The sequence below is a fragment of the Jaculus jaculus genome, chromosome 8, assembly GCF_020740685.1.
Source record: "Jaculus jaculus isolate mJacJac1 chromosome 8, mJacJac1.mat.Y.cur, whole genome shotgun sequence".
Classification (NCBI taxonomy): domain Eukaryota; kingdom Metazoa; phylum Chordata; class Mammalia; order Rodentia; family Dipodidae; genus Jaculus; species Jaculus jaculus.
In genome coordinates, this window is record NC_059109.1 from 98,925,974 (window position 1) to 98,932,823 (window position 6,850).

Here is a 6,850-nt window from a genome sequence, read left to right on the forward strand (position 1 = left end):
CTACTTTTGCCTCCCAAGTGCTGGCATTAAAGGTGTGTGCCACCACACCTGGCCTGTTTTAGATTTTTGTTGTTGTTGTTTATTTTTATTTATTTATTTATTTGAAAGTGACAGAGAGAGAAAAAGGAAGATAGAGAAAGAGAGAGAGAATGGGCTCGTCAGGGCCTCCAGCCACTGCAAACGAACTCCAGACATGTGCCCCCCACTTGTGCATCTGGCTAACGTGGGTCCTGGGGAATCGAGCCTTGAACCGGGGTCCTTGGGCTTCACAGGCAAGCGCTTAACAATTAAGCCATCTCTCTAGCCCCTGTTTTAGATTTTTATATATTGGAGATAGCTGCTGCAAAGACTGGGGTGGGTGCGGTAGAATTGGCAGACTCTTGTCTTTCCTAGTTTACGCTGATATTGAATCTACATTCAACAAATATTCAGTGTGCACCAGAGTTTACTTAAGCAGCTTTCCTTCTTTGCATACCAAGGGCCTCTTCTGGCCATAACTACCTTTACAGTCTGTGGACTGAGCAATGTCTCTCACCCACCCACCCAACACTCAAGTATCCCTTCAAGTGGTTAATCTATGTGGGACATAGCAGTGTCTCCCAAGTAGCACTGAGCTCTGCACACACTGGGAGTTTATCATCACACTTTCAAGGAATCCTGGTTTTTAATCAGCCTGCTAAAGGCATGAAGTTATAGCTGTTGGGTAGACCTCTAGAACTTCCAATTTCTCCAGCTCTACAGCAGAGAGCATGAAACTCCAGGTTTATTCTCCATTCCTATGATCTATTCTCAGCAACCAAGGGCAGGATTATCTTTCCCTATGTACTTCCCTGCCTAAGAAGAACCTCCTGCTACCTATACTTCTTGGCTTGTCAGAGTCCAGTCTCCCTACTCTCCACAACTGCCTCCCAAGGCTGTCTCTTGCTCTGGGGCTCACTTTGAAACAATAGGCTCTGCATCAAGATGGCATCTGGTTCCTGCACTCTGAATCACAAATAGTGACAAACTCCAGTTTCTTTCCACTACTGTCCCATCTGCAAGGACAAGAACTTTCTCGTCCAAACGTGTAACTTGTTTTGAAGTTTGTAAGAGCCATGGGCTTGTCCTGAGAATAAGGCTGGGAATCCCTTGACACTGGAGCTTCCTGGCTTGTCTTCGGGAAGAGTCTCCTGTCATCTCCTCACAAACACCCCCCATGCTTTCATCATGCATCTGGAGCTGTGCTTGGCTCAGTTTCTCTTCTTCCAGGTTTCACCCATCTCTGTACTTTCCAGATATCCTACCATTGTTTTGGTGAATTTCTTAAGTTCTTCCCCTTTATATCTGTGGAAAGAGTCTTCCTTTTCTTATTCTAACTTTTCTCCCCACTGGGTCATGCGTAAGCCGTTTCTAATCTTCCATCTTACACCAAAGTCAGTTCATTCCATGACTCCTGTACTGAAATGAAAACAGCATCACAGGCATGGAATGAGTCATTTATATGAGGTGCACAATTAATATTTACATGGTATTAGACTTTATTCTTCAGGCATTTGTATTTATGCCATTTAAGGCCATTTCCATGATTCAATGTGGTGAGTTTATCAGATACTATTAAAACCAATGTAACAGTGGGGCTGAGGAGATGGCTCAGTGGATAAAGGCACCTGCTTGCAGAGCATGCCTGTCCATATTTGAACCCCCAGCACTCATATAAAATTGGACATACAAGGTGTCACATACACACACACACAAATGAATAAATTAACTGATATAACAGTAAAACTATTTAGTTACGTAACAATGGGCACAGGAGCCCATCAGAGAAAGCAAATGTGGGTAGTCAATCCTGAAGAACTTCCTGATATGTTGGGGAACATTAAGATTCTCCTAGTTTGAGACAATTCAGGTCACAAAGACATGAAGAGACTCCCATGCTCAATGTCTCTCTCTCTCTCTCTCATATGCATATCTTGCTGTCTCTTCATTTATATTTAAAAACCAAGGGAGCCTTGTGGACCAGATATCTCATGTATTAATTTGGGGAAAAAATTACTACCACAGAGTTATACAACCAATCCAGCATCATTCTCACAAACCTGAGAAGCTGTATCCTTGGATCCTTTAATGCTTTTGTCACCACATACAGACACTTCCAAATCAGAAGATGAAAGGCAAGAGGTGGAACACAAGGTGACTTTCAAGTGCTTGCATTTCTAAGTGATGTTAGTTGGACATGTGATTGCAAGTCTATGCTGTGATTTCTTTTTAACTTGGTCACAAAACTGGGGAGACACTTCCTATTTCTAGTGGTCTCAAAATATTAATATTCTCCTCACTGTTGCAATTTGTCCCAGTTACCTTTTCCCATCTTCACCTGAGTTCACTCTGATACAAGGACAAGCCTTCAAGAGTCATGCAGTGCTATCATTGATATTAAAGCCTATATTTTTAACTTAAAACATTGTTTCATTTGTTGAACATGTGGTTGTTTGAATATGAAGTATCCCCCATAGCCTCAGCTGTTTGTAAATAAGCTTTGTACTTGATCCCCAACTGATAGAGCCTTTGGGAGGCATAGTCTTGCCAAAGGAGTGTGACACTGGGATTAAGTCTTTGGGTTTGTTATCCCAGACTCACTGGGTGTTCACTAGGTAGCTCACTCTGGATGCTACCTCCAAGCTGATGTGACAAGATGGGATATCCAGCCTCTGTTGTGCCCTGCTTTCCCTGCCATGATGAAACTTACCCCCCAAAAATGTAAGTTGAAATAAGTCCTTTTCTCCTGTCAGCTGCTTCAGGTTGGGTGTTTTGTCTCAGCCATTTGAAGGTAACTACTACAGCCTGTGTATGTGTATGTAGTCTGGTGTGTGTGTGTGTGTGTGTGTGTGTGTGTGTGTGTGTGTGTGACAGATGTTGACAACTGTGTATCTGCCTCGATTTCTCTGATTAGAGATCACTGATTCAGCTAGTCTAGCTAGCCAGCTTACACAGGGTAGTCTCTGTCTACACTTCTTTGTATTGGGGTTACAGTTGGCCACCACAGCCACCCAGCATTTATGTAGGTGCTGGGAATCAGAACTCTGATTCTCAAGCTTGTGTGTCAAGCATTTTATCCACTGGGCCATCTGGCTGGCTTCTGAGATTGTTAATATCAGAAAATGTGTTCTCACTGATATATGCATGTGATAGTTTCTGAGATAGTATATATTTTATCTACACTAAGAATGGTAAGACTGAAAAATTGTAGAAGACCTACGTCTGTCCATTGATCCATGTTGTTAGAAGGAATGATGATACAATAAGTAAAATTTTGATTTCTTCCAAAACTCCAGGAATATTCTTTGTTATTCCAGCTAGTTTGTTGTCATATTATCTTTTTTTAAGAAGTTTTCTCACTCTGGAACATGTAATATCCAGCTTTTAGCCCAGAATAATGCAATAGAAGAAAATTGATTCTATATTTTAATACAGACATTTGGAGGCATTCCCATCTTGTGGACTTAAGTTATTTTTACTCTGGCCTCTTATTTTGAAACTGCTTCTCTGAGTTCTCACATTGGTGCCCATCTTCGTGGTAAATTGTTTTAGCATGGTAATATGCTCAGATCACTTGCCAGTGGCAGTAATGCTACTATCAATCATGTACAAACATATAACAGCTCGAAGACAAATGAGGTACTCCCCTTCTTCTCTCAGCCCAGTACAGTTTGCTGTTCTAGAAGATGTCTTTAGTAAAAAGTGATTTCCAGGGAAGTCTGAAAGTACAGCAGATACTCACTATGGTTTTATTCAGCTCACCTATCTGCAGAGCCATAGAATATGTCAGCAACACGGACAGAAACCAATGCACTGAGGGGCCGAGGTTGTGAATGGGTGCTCTCCTTCCCACCCCCACCCCCGCAGGGCTCTGAGCTTCATCCATAAGCTTCCCTGCCAGCCCAGCATGGAGTTTTGTCAGTGCACCTCTCATATTCTCAGTTTGAATGCTAATTATTTGGTTTTGGAGTAAAATTCTGATTGCGGATATACAGCCCAGTTTTTTGTTCTTCTGTCTTTTAATATTTTGATTTGCTTCACTTAGTTTTTGGAACTGTGTTCTTCCAATCAACTTTCAAGAAAGCTGAAAATTATATCACAAGTCCTGTGAGTAAATATCACATTTTACAGATAATTTATCAATCAAGGTACCAGCAAGGAAGTGACATACATAGATGGAGTCACTGGAGACGTGGGCAGGAGAAGAATGTGATGTTCATTGCTTGGGCCAAATGCTTGACAAAAACCAGCTGAAGGGCATAAGGGCTAATTTACCTTACCTTTCCAGGACACAGTCCATCATGTCACAGCATGCTCGGTGGCAGGAGCCTGAAGAACTGGTCACATTTGCACCTGCAGTCAGGAAGCAGAAAGGAAGGGCTGAGTGCTAATGCCCAACTAGTTTTCTCTTTCTCTGACCACGCCAGGACCCAGCCTATGGTGGAACAGTGCTGCCAACTTTAAGTAGGGTTTTCCCACCTCAGTTAACTTAGGTAAAATAATCCCTCACAAGGTTGTCCAGAGGATAATCCAGTCTAGTCTAGAAAACTTCCTCACAGACATGCCTATGGACTCCTTTCCTAAGTGATTCTAGGTCCTGTCAAGTTGACAATCAATATAAACCATCACAAGAATCATGAAAATCCAATTAAGCACTGGGAAGGCCCTGGATGAGAAATATGCTGGCCCCATTTTCCTGTAAGGCCTACTGAAATGAGAGTAGTTAACAGGGTCTGGAGAAACTAAGGCACTTTTTAAAGAACTGAGGCCCTTGTGTGGCGAACCACCAATGAAGAAAAGTAGAAAAGAAAATATGGAGTCAATTCTTCCTCCCCTCTTCAATTTTGAACACTGTGTCCTATTGTCTAAATCCAATGGGAAGCCCCAAGAAAAGGAACTTTATTGATATGGCCCATAAAATCCAATCTCCAGGCTCAGTGCACAGTGGAGGAGGATAGGGAGGTCTGAGCAAAAACAGAAACATTGTGATATCTACAAAGATTACAAACTCGGATTGTGTTATGGAACACAATATGTCTATGTTCACCACCTTGCACTTATAACAAGTACATGACTGTTTAGCCCCTTGCTGAGACATTTTCTCCATTCTCAAGGACCAGAGTCAATTACCCTTTATGAGATTCCTCACTCAACACCACTCACCACTCAACAAATTAGACAAATATAAGTAGGGAATTCACCATTGTCTAAAACTGTAATATAAATGAAATGCCTTCCAACCACTATATGCAGCCCATGTGAACAGATGACATCATGTTCTAACAAAATCTTTTCCTCAGTTCATTCCACAATTTAGCTCCGAATTTTTTTTCTATGATTGAGGTTTAGCCAGACTCTTAAAATCTGCAAAGATCCACAGTACTTTTTTTTTTTTTTTTTGACAAATCACCTCAGCTGAAAGACGCAAGCTCATGCTCATGCTTCTTATTTATTCCTCTGTTCTTGCCAAGGAACATTGCCAGCTCCTCCTTGGGCATGTCTCCTAGGGAAAATGAGAGGAGAAATAATAAGGGCACCTTGGAGAAACAATGTAATTATACATAAAGTACTGTGGGCAATGGTGGAATGTGAGATGATTTTACCATCTTGTGTGGAACTGGAAACAAGAGTCTTCCTGTTTCTGACAGTGGAGGAAATATGATGACACATTCTGGCATAGTTATTTTTTACTACCATTTGAATCCTGGCATGTACATACTGCTACATGATCAGTGTCTAACAGACTACCCCTTCATGAAGACCAAACACATGATTTTGCTATGCCACCCCCCATCTTCTAACCAGCTGAGTAAACCTTTCAACAAATCAAGAGGCATAAGTCAAGGGCATGCCATTGACTAAGAGTTATAATGGCTTCTGGGTCCATAGATTAGAATGGTCCCTCTTATTATTATTTCTTCCCACTGTATTTTTCCACTGTTGTATAAAAGAAACACTTTTTTCTGATGTTCCACTAACAAATGAGGTAATAGATCCATGGATGTGAAGATGAAGGAAGCACTGGATTCTGCCATCCCTGAATCTGTATCCTCCTATGGACTCCATTGCTCAAGCCATGTCAGAAGGGTTTTAGTTCTGTTGCTTATTCCACTGACTTGGAATTCAATGCATAGCCTCAGACTGGACTCAAACTCACACCAGTCCTCCTACCTCAACCTCCCAAGTGCTGGAATTAAAGACATGAACCACCATGCCTGGCAGAAAAGAAGAGATGGAGAGGTAGGGAAAGTAGAGGAGGGAATGGGCATGCCAAGTCCTCCAGTTGCTGCAAAAAAACTCCACATGCATGTGCCTCTTTTTGCATCTGGCTTTACATGGGTACTGGAAAACTGAACTCAGATCATTAGGTCTTACCGGCATCTCTCCAGCCCCTAGAATGATCTTTCATATTATACACACATGCCAGATATTGAAATTCCACTCTCTACCCTACCCTTAAAGAATGTGCAAGACATAAACTGAACCATTTACATGGCCTGAGCTTCATTTTAGTCAACACTTTTCAGTGTAGTTCTATCGTCATAAATTGTCTCTCACCTAAAGCATTATCAAAACCATAACAGATATGCATTGTTTTTATATGTTATATAGATTTTTTCCCTTTTCTAGGTAAGAACCCCTTGTCTTCCTTTGTGTAATAAAAACTCTTCTATCCTCAGTTCATGTGGTTAGAGTGAGCTGAAATCAAATATCTATTCCAAGAAAAAGCAGAGTATACAGGCCTGGCCAGGTAACTGATTCTAATCCTTGGATCCAGTAGTTTGGGAAGGACTAACCACAGATTACATACCAAAGAAATGAGTTGATATTC